This window comes from Phaethon aethereus (genome assembly GCF_964289735.1).
Source record: "Phaethon aethereus genome assembly, chromosome: 1".
In the NCBI taxonomy this organism is placed as follows: domain Eukaryota; kingdom Metazoa; phylum Chordata; class Aves; order Phaethontiformes; family Phaethontidae; genus Phaethon; species Phaethon aethereus.
In genome coordinates, this window is record NC_138575.1 from 38723446 (window position 1) to 38740077 (window position 16632).

The 16632-nt window shown below is 42.5% G+C and overlaps 1 protein-coding gene across 1 annotated transcript in view; it reads left to right on the top strand.

Annotated features, from left to right (window-relative positions):
* The window catches only part of RASSF3 (Ras association domain family member 3), a 53746-nt gene that overhangs the window by 32139 nt on the left and 4975 nt on the right, over positions 1–16632 (top strand). The window lies entirely within an intron of this gene.

Genomic DNA, 16632 nt, shown 5'->3' on the forward strand with positions numbered 1-16632 from the left:
GGAAGATCTCGTAATGTTAGAAAAGTTAATGTGAAAATCTAGTATCCTATTGCCAGAATTCCTCATAACTTGATATTTCAGAATGTCCTGTTAAACAGATACATGGGACTTACTGTAAACTGAAACGCAAGAATGCTGAGAGTATGGGTGCAGAAATAATGTTTTCTTGTTATGTGTAAAGTAATAGAAAGGGTTTGCTAAGCCTACTGGTTACAGCCGATTTGCAAAACATTCCCAGGAATCTCCAGTTGTGCTGGCAAATTATTCTCTTAACCAGTAGTTAGTGACAAGATTTGGGGGTGGGTGGGAACGCAGGTTACAAGCAGCCCTAATACGCAGGAGCATGTTTGATGCCCCCGGTTCTTGGGAATTTGCCGCAAAGGGCTAGTACTCCAGCACCTGCTGGCAGGGAACCTCTGTCCACCCGCCAGCTCCGAGCGTGTCACCAGTTGTAGCAGTCAGTCGGTCACCTACCTATCGTGTATTGCTAATGTATAAAGGAATCTACTTCTGCAGTGAAAATTATTGTTACCCATTTTATTGGCGTCGTCTGAACTAACGAAGAGCGCAGCTCCTTGATGGTACCATGCCTGCCTGTTTACACGCACGTGAATTCCCTTCAAAGTATTTTGAAATCAGGTTGAGGGCAGGTGTCCTGCGTGGGCAGGGAAAACAAATAGCGGTGGCTGATGGAGTCCCGAGATGTGCCGAGCAGGAACGGACTGCAGCTCTGTAACGGGCACTCAGTAGGGTTAATTCTGTTGGAAAACGTAAATCTTTCTTGCCCAGCTTCACCCTTTGTGGCTTGGGGCACGGAGCTGGGACTCTGGTGGTAGGGGGGGACGGTGGTGCAGGGTCTGCGCCATGCCTGCCCCTCTGTCGGGTGCAGTGCGTGTTTTGAGAAGCCCAAGAACAGGCTCCTCTGCTGTCCTGTGTATGGGCTGTACGACCTGAAATGCCCCGTGTCCGTGTGGGAGGGTGGCTGGAGGCAGGTGTACTTCATTTCTAGTATAATTATGTGGCCATGTAAAACAGCTTAGGAGTACGAAGAGGGGAGAATGCGCTCTCCTTATGTTACCCATAACATCAAGATGTTGCTGGTCGTGATCAGTGCCTTTCCTTAGGATAGGACTAAGCATCTTACGACTTCCTAGAAATGTGGTATTTCCTACTCTGGTTTAAGCCTGTAAGATGTTTGGGGATCTTGTTAATTTTCCAATAACGTAAATTAGTAAGATGTACTAGGTTGAGAAATTACAAACAAAATGCAGCTTACTGCAGCAAAACTGGGAGGTGTGGTAACATCTCAAGTTGTACACCCCACAGCATTATCTTTTCTTAGGATCACTTGCATCCTTTGTAGTTTGCTTGTTTAAATTGCCTCTGTTCTTTTTTCTGATTTTTTTTTTTTTTTAATAATAACACAGCCAGCTGTGGCTGGCTTCTTCCCATTTCGCATCATAAAAACCACTTGATTAAAAGCATATAGTAAGCTCCCTTTAAGTCCCTGTGTTTCCACACTTTGATGTTGCCATGTTATTTTTTCTAAAAACATATCTTTCCTGTGTGTGCACACACATGGGTACTGGTGTATGTCACCTTGGTGTGTTTATAGAGCCTACAGAAGTAACTACACTGATTTCATTAAGATTTACTAACGAATTACCCTAATAAATGACTGCATTAATAACTCTATTGAGTTCGTTATGACTTTCTAATGAATGGTCCTAATAATCAAGGACAAGGCTCTGCCATCTTGAGAGAATTCTTTTAGGCTCAGGGATGCTTTGTAGTTCATATGCAAAGGTGACACTTTTTACTACGTTACTGTAACTCTTGGCATTCATAATGCAAGCCGGTGAGACGGAAATGACTGTTTGGATGCTAAATGGATGCCTTTTAAAAAACAGAAAACTGAATACCTTCTCTGCACTGTTCGGTCTGCAGTTTGCAAGTCTGCTCCTTGTGCCTTGCATTATAATACGGTATTGCCTGGCCAGGATACTGTGTGGGAAACAACAGTGTGTTCCTCTTCCCCCTTCCCTACGCCACGCAGCTAGGTATTACAGAAGAGTGTTTTTTAATAAACATCATAGGTTCATGTAATTTGAAGAGTTTTTGTCATCAGGAGCTACTCTTAGAAATTTGGTTGAATTTTAGTGTTCTGGCTAAATTGCCTGTACAGGTTTGGAACAGAAGAAAAAAAAACCTTTTTAATTCATTACAGGTTTGGTTGAGGTGTCTAAAGCTGAGGTCCTTCACACATGGCAAGTCTGCTGTTAGAGAGTTCTTGTTAGTTGACTTATGTTAGATAGGCTCAATGGAAGAGTGGATATGAACTGACTGGTCTGTTCACTAATACTGGACTGGACTAATACTTTCGTGTTTGTCAGAAGTTCCAGGTATGTTGTTATTTTTTCCAGCTCTTGAAGAGATTCCACTTGACTGTATAGTTTTAGGTGTGCATGTGTATATTTGTGAGCTCAGGATGGCTCCTGAGATTTGATAACTTCTAATAAGGTAAGCTAGTGGTATAATTTAGTAACCTAATGAGTTTAGGTTTATAGGCATAGCTAAATGCTGTTTCCATGTGGGTGACAGTTTTGGTGTTTTTGTTTGTTTGTTTGTTTGTTTTGGGTTTTTTTGTGGTTTTCTTGTGGGTTTTTTTTTTTTTTAACTTTCATTTTGATCCTCTGTCAAAATGGAGTTGATATTAGGTTGCTTCCTTTATTTTGCCCCCTACAACCATGGATTAACCATCAAGATTCTTAGTATTTTCTGTTAAAGTACAGGAAACATTAACAAAAGTATTTAAGGGGCTTTGATTAAAAGGCAATTAATTTGTGGTTTTGCTTTGCAGAATTTGTTGTTTATTTGAGGAAACTTTGATTCTACTGTGTTCAGCTTATCCCATGCTTGTCCGTAAGGTGACATGTCCTTTTTAATGTGTCCTGTCTTCCGAGAGTGTTTTTTCAGAGGGTGTGGTGGGTACCAATTCTCCCCATTCTCTTTAACATTAACAACGGTGGGTTTTTATGAAAAATTCTAGTAGGTGCTCTTCTCCTTCCACCTGAAATGTGTATCAGCTCTAACAGATCTCATGTCTTCATGAGCTTCATAATTACATTTCCTGAAGCAGAAGCTGGGCGTAAGGAAAGGTGGAGTAGCAGTGGCGTTTCCTTGTGCCTGTAACATCCTGCCCATAAAAGCAGGGAAATAGCTGTTTGGAAAGAAAAAAAAAACAACTTTTGAACTTTTTGTTGTAAAATCAACACATTCTCCTGTCTGCTGCTTAAGAACAAAGCATGTAATCTTTTTCCCCCTTCTCTGGTTTCCTGGTGGTCATTCTCCAGCATGGCAAAATAACTTGTGTTTGGAGTCAGGCCATAGCATCAGGCCATAAGCAAGCAAACCCTTTTCTCCAGTCCAGCCTAATTGCTGTTCTCCTGACCTTTCCTCAGAAGAAAAGTTTGTTTATCCAGCTTTTCCAGTGGGATATTCATTAAGCGTGTTCTAAAATCTTCTGTGCACACCTCCCTTGAAAGTCTCCCTGTTGTGACCTCCTACTCCGTTCTCCTCTCTCCACTGTGTCCTGCCAGCGTTGATCTGAACAGTACTGGTATCACCCCACTCTTCTATTGATGTCATTAAAAAAAAAAAAGTCAGATTGTAAAAATTGCCCTGTAATTCTGAAGTGACTGACTACTATAGAATTGTCTGCCCTGAGACAGAAGTTGTGAGCTGATCGGGAGGGAGGGGTGTGCTCACCTTGCCACTGGAGATGTTAGTGGTGTGAACTGTCTGCTGATACATGGCACCAGGCTTAGCACAGCGTTTGGGTAAGTTGGGACCTGTGTGGTAAAGCGTTCATTGCATGGTAGTTCTGTTATGCTGCAGACTTGTTTAATGGTTGTTTACATAATCTGTGGCCTTTTTTTTTTTTTCACCTGTAAAAATAAAAGAAAAAACACATGTTGCTGATTCTTTTGTTTTCAATTTGTTTAGCAGGTTCTTTTTCACCTGTAAAAAGAGAAAATACTGTGTTCATCCTAATTAAGAAGGGAGCCTCCTGGATTTGTAGAAGTCATCTGCAGCCTGGTAGTGGGTCTGTTACTGGAGGAGGACTGTGACAGCTGGCACTGGTTTCTGAGGCAGCAGTAGCATCTAGCAGAGAAGCAGGCATACAGCTAAAAGCAGTCATCTTATAAATTGTCCCAGCTTGGATATCTATAATTTGAGGCAGCTGGATTCATTTGTGAGAAATAAATGTGTGTGTGTGTATTCTGGAAAACAAATTCATACTGAAACTAGGCAGCAAGTGTATTTTTGCAAAAAGGGTTGTCTCGGGTAAGTTGGTGGCCGTTTCCCATTTTCGTAATGGTAGTAGCTTGTTTTGTCTTTCTCTTTAGAGAACATAGGAGTTTTGAAGAAAGTCGTCCTCTTGTCAGTCCCGCTCTGCTTGCGGCTGAAGTGCTTGGTATTCTGTTTAAACGTATGTGTGAGTAATAAAAACAGGGTGTTAGAAAAACAAGGGATTAAAACCCCTCAGAAAGCAGTTTATCGTTATCACGATGATGAGTTTATTCAAGGCATAATCTTGCTGAATCAGTTGCTCAGTTTCCTCCCAGTGCAGCGATCTGAGGATCAAGTATCTCCTTACCAGTGTGAGCCTGAGGTCACTAGGGCATGGTCTAAGGTCCAGGGGCCCACTCCTGTCTTTGACAGCTTCTTCTCAGCTAAGAAGAAGCTGCATTCATCATCTGCAAGATGAGAAGAATAACTTAAACCTGCGAGTTGCAGTGAAGTTGGATCCAGGACTGGTTCAAGCCTTTTCTTCTTTCTTTATTTTCTTTCTTACTGGAGTGGCAGTCAGATCTGAGCTCTGAAGCTTTGGTAAGTTCAGACTGGAACTCCAATCATATTGAACCAAGGTGGGGAAAGAACCAAAAAGTTCCTGTTTGCTGCAGCCTTAAGATAGATAACTGACCGAAGGGTTCTGGTGTGGATTTTTCAGCATTTGACATCTTAAGGCTGGGGATATGAGAGAGAGGTAAAATCCTATTGTTAAGGTCAATGTAAATTTACGCTATAGTAGTACCTGGTGGTGGTACTGAGATGGTCAGATGGTCACCTACTTTGGCACCCTCCCCCCCCCCCTTCCCCCCCCCCCTTTCCCCCCCCCCCCCCGAAATACTGAACTGAATTTTTGCCAAATCAGATCTGGCAGTGGTAGGTAATGATTGTAGTATGCTGCTTCAGAAATGTCTTTTGGATGCTACCCTATTTTTAATAAAACATGCTAATATAAAGGCGGGTGCAGGCATTACAGTATTACCTCTTAATGAAATGTGCCAGGTGATGTAAATTTTTCTGGAGTGTAAAAGGAGAAAGAAATCCTTCATGCAGGCAAGGCTGCAGGGGTGCCTCCTTTTGTCTGCACTATGTGAAATACCTAGTTTGGACGCCTCTGTGAAGAGACCGGTTCCTTTTTTAAATATTTCTGTGGAAGCTGCGTAGCATGTTAATTACACAAAGTGCAGTGAGAGAGGTAGTGTTGGCGTAAAAATATTTCCTATGGGTTTATTTCATGAAAACCTAGCTTGCTCTGTTGAAGGAGAGCTGCAGTCACTGAAAACTATTAGGGTTTAGATGGAGTTAGTTTCTAGCTCCTACCGTTTGATGTGCATGTATATAAAGCAGCAGTTACATAAGTTGACTGTAAATGCATATGACTTATCATGATCATGTTCAACATACTAAGAAGATACTTCAGCTTCTTTGACTTAGAGCATGTGTACGTTACTAAAGATAACGGTTATTGCTTACAACTTTTAACTTCCCCCAGGCCCCCCTGATTATTGTTATGGGCTTTTAAGGCCTTTAAAATGCAGATTTTATTTGAAAAACAGGTAGTTGTACTTCCTAATTTTTGTGGGGTTTTGAGATGCATGTGTGATAGAGGAGGGCTTTTTCCCTTCAGAAAAGTTTCAAATATGAGATCAGCGCCGGGTTAACCGAGAGACAGTAACTTTTTGAATTTTTTAGGGAACTCTGTGTTCCTCAAAAAAGGGACTTCCCCCCACCCCACCCATGACCAGTGTTTGCTTGAGAAGACCATGCATCTTTTTGAACGGTATTGTCTTCATTGCAGTGTCTGTGATAAGGGAAGAACTGTCAGGGTTGCTCTGCAGCTGAAGAGCCAGCGTGTTACATGATGTTTCCTAGACGAGAACTGTTACTGTGCAATTTTTAAGAGGTTTGTTTTTTTCTTTCAAGTAGAACAAATCCAAACAAAAATTACTTGGTTGGTGGGACTGTGACCATGTGCGGGCTGACCATTTCTGTCCTGAAGCTGGGCCTGGTTAGGAAGTTGTTGGCTTTTCTTGATACCGGCAGGCTTTGTCAGAAAGCTTAAAAAATAATTTGATGACACAATCTTTGAACTACCCAGCCAAACCCAGGAAGGGAATGTTGCTCTAAAGATAAAATGGTGTTTGACGCACATGGCAAAAGCCGGCACATCACCCGGCTTCTGCTGAGACAAGGCCCATCCAAACTCGTGACTGAGCTTGCCTCAGACTTGAGAAGTGCCGGCGGTAACCACGGGGAGAAGACTGCGCTCCTTGGCCTGGCACGGGGCTTGCTCTTGCCACGCTGTGCTTCCCAGGAGCGGCTGGCTGGCTTCCGGTACCAATTTTAATGTCAAATGTAGATAGCTGCATTTGAAGACCTGGGGGGGTGTCATGGCAAACAACCTCTTCCTGACTTCCATTTGACGGAGCGTGTTGGATTCTTGCATTGCAGGGCCACATGTAAATACTGTGGAGTAATGACCCAGGGTCCTAATATTACTTAATTGTCTGATTACTAACTCATAGCTCAAGTTCCAGACCATACTTAACTTTCTTTTCAAGATATACTAATTAGTTCTCTATATAATGTCTTGTATAAGCTTATTTCCTAACTGTCTAGGAAGTGGCTAGATTTTGTTGTACAGGTCACAAAAAGGCTGGTAATCCATTTTACTTCATTAAACCCCTTATCTGTTTAAATAGCCAGCAGTCAAAACTCACACACTTTCTGTAGAGGAGACCTGAAGGAGGTTATTTACATGTTTCTTACATCTAGTTTTACTGAAATTTGCGGAATTGAAACGGCTGTGAAATGTTACTTAAATCATGTAATGTAGTGTGTTTAAAATATGTCATAATATAAGGGGGGGGGGAAGTACAAATCTGCATAAAACCTGATGTGTCTTTGGGGACAGGATCTAATGCCAAGCTGCAGATACTATTCTTTGTACAGTTGGTTTTCACTTTAAACAGATGATTGGCTTTTTAAAACTGGGTTATGTGCCAGTAGTTGAAGTACAGCCATATAGGGTATGACAGGGTTTGTAACTAGGGGTTTTCAGAGGTGAGGTCATGATAAACTTAAACGAAACTTAAGTAGCGATGTTAATGTCACCAGTGAATAGCTCGCTCTTTCTAGCCTTCCTTTCACAATGCCTGAACATCACCTGTGTTTATATTGCTTCTGTTTGGAGGAAAATAGTTTGTTAAAGGGAATAAAGGGAAGTTGGAGTTCTTGGTTTGTTTCTCTGCTGCTTAAAAATATTCACCACATAAACATATGAGTGTTTGCATCAGAGAGGTCAGACAGGAGCCGTAATGCTTCACTTTACCCTTTGCATTCAGTGCTGTCGTTAGCATGCCAAGCCATACAGTGTGGTAGTACTTCAGAAAAACTGAAAATAGTCTGAAAGTTACAAGTATTTATTTACTAACTGGAATGCCTGTACCTTGTAAAATGATGCTAAAATTATAAGCTGGGGTAGTTGCATGGGGATTTCTTTAACCACTCTGGAAGTGCCCTGGAAGAGAGACCATGTTGCATCATGGGTATCTTAGGTGAAGATTTTTCACAGACCTGTAGTGTACAACCCCTGTAGTGTACAACCTAATAAAACAAAGATTGCCTAAGCTTTGATATACCTATGTCATGAATTCTGCATGCAGCTCTATTACTGCAGTTAGTTGCCCTTTTCTGAAATGATTGAGAGGATGGAGCCTCAGGAAAGACTAAGGAGTCCGGTGCGCCTCACTTTGGAGAAGAAAAAAAGAGGTGTGTGATCATGATTTACAAAATCACAAAGGTGATGTGTAAGCTGTAATGTGAAAATCAGGTTCACCAGCTCTTGCTATATTAGAGTTAAGGGGCACTCAATATATTTCATAGTATGATAGAATCATTTAGCTCGGAAAAGACCTTTAAGGTTAAGTCCAACTGTAAATCTGACACTACCAAACCACTACTAAACCCTAAGCACCACATCTACACGTCTTTTAAATACCTCCAGGGATGGTGACTCCACCACCTCCCTGAGCAGCCTGTTCCAGTGCTTGACAAGCCTTTCAGTGAAGAAATTTTTCCTAATATCCAATCTAAACCTCCCCTGGTGCAACTTGAGGCCATTTCCACTTGTCCTATTGCTTGTTACTTAGGAGAAGAGACTAACACCCACCTGGCTACAACCTCCTTTCAGGTAGTTCTAGGGAGTGATAAGGTCTCCCCTCAGCCTTCTTTTCTCCAGACTGAACAAGCCCAGTTCCCTCAGCCATTCCTCATAAGACTTGTGCTCCAGACCCCTCACCAGCTTCGTTGCCCTTCTCTGGACGCGCTCCAGCACCTCGACATCCTTCCTGTAGTGAGGGGCCCAAAACCAAACACAGTATTCGAGATGTGGCCTCACCTTGAGTGAGTACAAGTGAGATGATCACTTCCCTACTCCTGCTGGCCACACTATTCCTGATACAGGCCAGGACGCTGTTGGCCTTCTTGACCACCTGGGTGCACTGCTGGCTCATGTTCAGCCGGCTGTCAACCAGCACCCCCAGGTTTTTTTCTGCCAGGCAGCTCTCCAGCCACTCCTCCCCAAGCCTGTAGCGTTGCATGGGGTTGTTGTGGCCGAAGTGCAGGACCCGGCACTTGGCCTTATTAAACCTCAGAGTTGACCTCGGCCCATCGATCCAGCCTGTCCAGATCCCTCTGCAGAGCCCTCCTACTCTCCAACAGATCAACACTCCCACCCAACTTGGTGTCATCTGCAAATGGCAGACGTGTCATATTTAATGGAAGTTATCCTCTATCTTAATAGAAGATCAGCTTAAAGGAGATGGCAGTACTTCTTTGCACTTCATTCATGAATTTCTGGAGCTTGCTGTCACAGGAGGTGTAGAGACGGGCAGTATTGGCAGGTTCAGAAAGGGTATATGTGCATGCATGGACACCAGGTCCATAAATGGACACTAAACAGGCTCAGAAGGGAGGTGCCCTCTAAATTCCTGCTACAACACTTGCGGATGCCAGCGGAGAGGCTGCAGAAAAGGCTCACATGGTTGCTTGAAATAGCCTTTATTTCTGCTGCTGTTGGAGGCAGAGTACCAGGCTGGATGCACCATATACTTGACCTGGGAGGATACCGCTTCTCTTGCTATCTCAGGAGGGCATGGTGCAGACTGTTCTTGAACTCGCTCTGACTGTCAGGATAATTAAGCGGGTTTGGCTGACCTTAAATAGAAAAAGAGTCTTTTTCTAAAAAAGAGACTTCTTTCTTGCCCTGTGTGCTGCTGACAGGGGTGGGAACTGGATCACACTGAGTGCAGAAAGCAAAAGGTACTAAAGAGGATATAGATGTTATTCTGCCCACATCCACCCTGTCAGAAAACTCCCTTCCCTGACCCAGAGGGCAACTTCACGCCATTCAGGAGATGCAGCATTTCAAGGTGCAACTATGTGAAAAGGTGCAGTGCTTGGAGCTGCTTGGATGCTAATACTTGTCCCCTGCCCCCATTTGGTCTTCTCCATACCTTTCTGGCTCCTGGTGTCTCTGACTGATGGTTTGTGGATGGACAGGACCAGTAGCTCTACCTGGTGATTCTCAGGCTTTCAAATGAAGGAAGAGCACGTCTTCTGAGTGCGGGCTTGCCCTGGGATGGAAGGCGACAATGCTGTTAGTGGCAAAGTTGCTCTGTTGTCAGTGTTAGGATGAGGGAGAAGCAAGATGTTTGTTTCCAAATAATTTAATGGCAAGGTTTCAATTTCTTTCTTTCCCATGGGAATGCTGGCAGGCTGTAGGAAGGAGAGTGTACTTGCTTGTGGAAGTAGCAACAACTGAACTGACATCAGAAATTCCTTTCCCTGTTTTCCTTCTTGTATTCTCTACTAGGATTTTTTTGTTGTATGATGGCACTGTTAGTTAAATCCTTTAATGCAAACATGATGTAAGTAGGATGCATTAGTTTTACGACTAAACAAGACTAAATTTTATGATTAAACAACTTTTTTTCTTTTTTAACGTAGATTAGGCTGCATTTCTCATTTGTCAAAGCCTCAGTGGTTCACTTCAAAAATTATTCCTGGTTAAAATTTACAGCAAGATCAGGGCATCTTCATTCATCTGACTGAAGGGTCACTGTAAGTGTGGGAATAATATGAAATGTGAGGGCAGGGGATAGGGACTGGCATGGCTTAAAATTTGGCTTGAGCTCCCACAGGTCTTTGGTTTAGATTTCTTAGGAAAATACTTTAATAGTTTCCTGGGTTAGATTAACCTTTCAACCATCGTATTTTCCTTTGTCTGCCAAGTCAAAGTGTTAAGAGGAGCTTGGTTCCCCATTCCTCAGAGATGCTAGTTCCCAGGAGTTTTGTGAAAATAGGAGATTAGATAGAGGAGAGAGACCTTCTTGTATCCCCTCATAAATAAAAACCTATAGCAGCAGTTTGGGGAAGCCATGCATCTGTCTCAAGGCAAAGATCCTGAGGAAATGGGCTTTCAGTGTTTTGGTGTTTTCTTTCTTTGTGGAACTTTTTCTCAGACTAATCCCACAGCAGCTTCCTAGCTGGTGAGGTTAGCATTTTCTTACTGCATGCAGGACTAGGGTTTGGCAGTAACCATGGGACTTGGACTTCATAAAAGTCCAAGATGTGATGTGATTCTTCTTTTTGGGGACCACAACTCGATGTGCAGTTCATTTTAATTGTAATCGGTGCAGTTTTAGTTGTGTTCCTTGAGGATTCATGCTGAACTAGCGTCTGAGGAGCTTTGCACTGGGCTTAAATGTTAAAAATAGAGTTCTGCTTCTCTAAACATCTGTGATACAATAAATGAGATGTGCATGGGGGTGGAGGCGATAAAGAAAAGAAAAACATTTTATGCCCTTTTTGTTGAGAGGAAGCTCAACTGTGAAGAGGCATTGCATCATGAGCTCTAATGAAAGACCAGCTATTCCCCTTGGGGAAATGAAAGCACTTGCCTCATTTCCCGCTTGCTGGCAGCTGTTGCTTAGGAATTTCATTTGAGAATAAAATGCTGCTTTGGTTGACCTGAGGAATGGGTTTAGTACAAATAATAGTTCAGGGGAGGTTTAGATTGGATATTAGGAAAAATTTTTTCACCGAGAGGATGGTCAAGCATTGGAACAGACTGCCCAGGGAGGTGGTGGAGTCACCATCTCTGGAAGTGTTCAAAAAACGTGTGGATGTGGCACTTTAGGACATGGTTTAGGGGACACGGTAGCGCTGGATTAATCGTTGGACTTGATGATCTTGAAGGTCCTTTCCAACCTTAGTGATTCTGTGGAATGGCTGCCAATGGTGTGTGCTGCAAGTGTTAGGAAGGACAGCATGATTTTCATAGAAATTAATAGCTCAGATTAGAAGTAATGTTTTGGACCTAGAGACATCATCTGTATGGACTCTGAAGCATTCAACTGTCTTCTTGAGATTAGTTTTTATCATTCACATCTGTGCTGGGCTGAGGAAGTAGCAGATAACATGAGAAGCAGGGAATGGAAGGACACCAGGAGTTCTGATGAGGAAACACACTAAACTGGGCTGGAAGGGGAAGGGGTGATGACATGGCAGCCATTACAGACAATGTAATTTGGTGAAGTGATGGAGGAGTCACACCTAACTCAGGTTTGATTTTTTTTTTTTTTTAATAAAGAAAAATAATATTGAAATGTTTGTGCATTGTTTTATAGAGAAAATTCCTTATTTGAACACTAGGACCCAGAAGTGCCATTGTTAAGACCAGCAGTATCTAGTTCTTGGCTGACAGAAGAAGACACAGAGCGAACTGCTCTGCTGACTGCGTTTATACTTCACCCTGCTGCTGTGATATATGCAAGGATCTGTGGTTAGGAAACTCATCACCAGGCCTAGCTTTTGAAGACAGACAGTTCCACAATTCCTAGCGTACAAATTGTGTGAGGCGTGCACGCTGGGTGTTTTTGTAGGGAACTGGAGATGAATCAGCTGCATCTGAATCGGCCTAGGGATGAATTGGCTGGCTGGAGCGTTTTCGCCCCTCGCACTTCAGCCATGCCCTGGCTCTGAGGAGCTGTGCCAGGGGTTGCAGAGCATGCCTGGGGGGCGCGGGAGGGCCACGGTGGAAAAAGTGGCTTTTGTCTTGGGCTGGGTGAGCCACCAGGTGACATAGTCTGGCTTCTCCTCTCACCAGACCAGGCAGAACTGTCACAAGAACCAATGATAGACAGACTTGGCTGTGACGTCTAAATTTCATCTCTGAAATGGCCTTGCTCCTTTGTTTAAAACAGTTGAGGTTGAAGTTAATTTGCTTTCCCAGTAGTCCCACCCTGAGCAGGTGTGGCTTCAGCTAGTTGGTGGCCATTTCAGGGCAACATGATACAAGCATATTGTAAAGCACTGTAGGGATGTGTTAATTATTACTGTTACTTTGCTGTTGTATTGGATGAGTCAAGGTCTTCTACAGGTAATAAATTTACCTACAGAGATAACAACGTGGAATTTGATCTGCTGGACCTAAGCAGAGTTAGCAGAGGACTTTTTCCTTTTAGTGGGTCCTGTTATGAGGTGACAAGTAGAGAAGAAAGTAAGAGAATTGTGGGAAATGAGTTTGCCAAGTCTTCCTCCACCCACCTAAGTATGCTGCTCAAAGAAGACTTAATTATTTTAACTTAAGTTGTGGCTAGACAAAGCTGTATGGCAAAAGTTAAGTGCCACTGTATACTGAGTGCAGTTTGGCTCCAGGAGAGCTGAGGGAAAAAACTGTATACCATCTTGTCAGCTTCTCTTTGCATGTTGGTTAAGTGTAATTAGGAAAATTAAAATACACAAGTGCCTCAAATCTGTTGTGCTACTTAATGATACTTGCTGGGAGCAGTGAATCATAGTGGGCTGGGGCTTTCTTGTTCATAATAAACTCAGTGAGGTGTTCCTTCCTTGGCTTACTCCTGACAGCAGTCATGTGGGATTTACTGTCTCTGTAGTCTGTGTGACAGCAATGTGATTTTCTATAGGCACTGGTGTCTAGCCAGCGAGGATTTTTTTGTTTTTTGGTTGAAGTAACATGTCCTGATGCGTGTGCAGTTGGAGTGTTTTGAGCTTTTGTTTAGGAGCAGGAGAGTATCTCTGGATTCATTCATTAAGATCTTGAGCTTAGGTTTCCTTGAGTCATATTTCCTTTACTGTGACAGATATCTTCCACAGTTCACTGTCTTGGGGTCTTGATGACCGAGGATGGTGTCTGGAGTGAAAATGATGATTGAAGTAAACAGTGTTTCTGTCTATTGTGTATAGCATTTTTCTTGAATAGTTTTGGGTCTCCTCTTTAATGTTTTAATCCCAGTAGTGCTTTTTTTTCTATTCAGTTTATAGTTTTGCATAATCTATATGCTGTTAAAATTAGCTGTGGCACAGGCTTTGGGTGTTTAGAAAATAAATTTAGAAAATAGCTACATTTGTTGGCAGTACGTTAGAGATGGAGGTTATCGCAGCTTTTGCATAAACAGGGCTCTACATTTTCTGTGTGCTGAAGTAAACTTTGCCAAAATTGCCTGGCCTCTAGTGCTGATGCAAGAAGGCGGAAATTCCAGTGGTATGTTTAAGCAGGGAATCATGTCTAACTCAGTGAGGGAATGATGACTCCCCTGGTGATGCCCAGTGACCCGCAGCTCTGTAGCAGAGCCTTGCCTAAGACTGGCATTACTCTGAACATCAGTTGATTCCCTGTTCCCCTCACCACCAGCGCGATGGAGTTGCTACCTCTAGCTCATCACCAGCACATGCAGCCCCCCCTTTCTCTTCCATCGTTCACACCAGTTCCAGCACCTGTGATCCTGCTCTTGCAAACACATGTGGCTCTATCAAGAGCCTTTTTAATGTTTGGCGCTGTATTCTCCAATACATGTTACAGACCTGACTGCAAAGCGTCACCGAAGCGAGTCTTACTGGAAATCGGCTTGCTTAGACATCGTGCTTGGGTTTCACTCATCGTGCCTGGTTCCCTGACAGTTTGCAGGACTAGAGTGATCTCATGGGGTTGTGTCTTTCTAAACCAAATTTCTATCACTTTGCTAGAAAAATGTGACTTCTTGGGAAAACAGAAATGTATATGAAAACTCTCCTGTATGAAAATAGGAGAAAGTTACTTGCTGTCTGTTTATCCTTACTAATTTGTTTACCAAGCTTTTTCTCTTTTTTTCTTTTAATTAATAATACAGACGGGTTTTTTCCTAGCTGTCAGACTTGTGAACTTACCCTATGCCATTAAAGGCAATAGGTTCTTTTCATTTTCTACAGTTATTAATGGTCCTTCTTGTGAAATTAAATCTCTTGAGATGCACGGAAGTTAATGCAAAGTGTTTTGGTGGGTTGTGTGGGTGGTTTTTGTTGTGAGTGGTTTTTTTTTGTGGGGTGTTTTTTTTGGTTTTTTTGGTTTTTTTTTTTTTAAGCAAAGGTTGAGATTTGAAAGAACCCAATCACCTAAGAAAGGTGGTGAGTGTTTTCCTCTTTTCTGGCTAGTGTTTTCTCTTGATTATAATAGATGCTGTGGATGACTTCAGTAATCAAGGTGACAATCAGCTCCAACAGGGTAGATGAGAGGTACCTCCTTGAAAAATCAGCAATGGAATAATGATAAATATTAAAACTGAGGTGTCCATCATTGGAAGTTCAATATCAATAGTGTTAGCAGACTGGAGAGGTATGAACTCCACGATGTGCTCGTCTTGGCTGGTATCCATGCGAAGGGGCTTGTCTGCAGCTACACACACTAGGAACATTCCAAGTTGAAGCTTGTGTTCTTGAAATCAGCCATATAGATGGCAAATGCTCAGTCAGAGCATTTATGGCCTCTTTATGGCCAGAGGACTGCAGATTGTTCCCTGTCCCATCAGTATCCACTGCTAAGGTTGTCTCAGCCTACACCCACAAGGTTATTTGAAGTCAACATTTAAGAGTGACCATATTTCCAGACTCTGATGACAGGTCATTGCTTTTGATACTTGTTTTAAGCATGAAAACAGCAATAACATTTACTTGGATTTCAGAGAAAAAAATTACTACTTTGCCTGCTTTGTTTTATAACTATTCATTTCCCCCGAATAGACCACTACAAAGCTGTAAGAGCCTCTGGGGAGGTGAAGTGAGAAGTTTAGATGAAGCTGTAGCTGTCATTATGATGGCAGTTTGAGGGAGGGGGAAGATGAATAATAGAAGGGCAAGAAAGCTTAATTTCTGTAGCAAGAATGGAGACTTGGATTCTGAAAACATTTGGTAATTTGGTATTTTGTAATAGACTAGGTGGAGTCTGGCAAGGGCCAATCTAACAACAATCTTAGAGTTGTACTTAAGGAGCTAATAGGAGAGCTGTATTTGGCTGGTTTTCTTTTTTGCCTCAGTTTCCTGATCTGTGAAATAAAGGTACGTTCTCTGTATTATGCAGGAAATTAGTATCTGAGCCAGATCAGAATTCAAGGTTTCTGGCTTCCAGTCCTATATTCAGACCACACCTTTCTTTTTATAGCTATGGGAAAAAAGTCTGCTCCAGCATGTCATTTAGTAAAATACCATATAGGAAAAGCAAAACTAAGCCCAAAAGAGCTAAAACTAGCTAGTTTTAAATTAGGAGACAGAAAAATTTCTGCAGATTCTTTCTGGCAAATGGAAGCTTACAGTTCCACACCAGATGTGCTCACTTTTGGGGTCGTTTCTGGCAAACTGAAGTGCCTGCAAAGGTGTGTGCTGAGTGGTGTCCAAAAGACTGTGATACAGGACAGCCCAGTGAACATCCTTTCTTAGGATAAGATCCACTGGGATGTGCTTGTGAGGGCAGATTGGAACATTATGACTTGGCAGTTTGTCCATACAGTGAATGTGTATTCCTGTGTTCAGAGGTACCCTGAAAGCTGCAAGCGTCTTCAAAGCTTCTCCCTTTGTAAAGTGAAGTCTTAAATCGTTAAAGCTGAGAGCTGAAACTCTTTCATACTATATATGGCATTTGTGCTAGTGGTAGAAACCGGAGTGTATTTATAACGCTAGTTTGCTGCAGGAATATGGATTGGGAACAAATGTTTGTTTGGGTAAAATCCAACTCCAAGGACTGGTTTTACTGTTGTATGTAAAATCTGTAGCAAGCGTGTAAAAGCAGCAGTTGAAAAATCTAATACGGTCTTCCCCATGGAAAAAACATGATTTTGGTCTAATGTTGTATAGCTCGAGAGTTAATTGTGGTGGTTCACGTAGTAGTCAGTGACCCTGTGCATAACATGCTGTCTGTCACGTTGGAATGTGGGGATGCTCTTATGT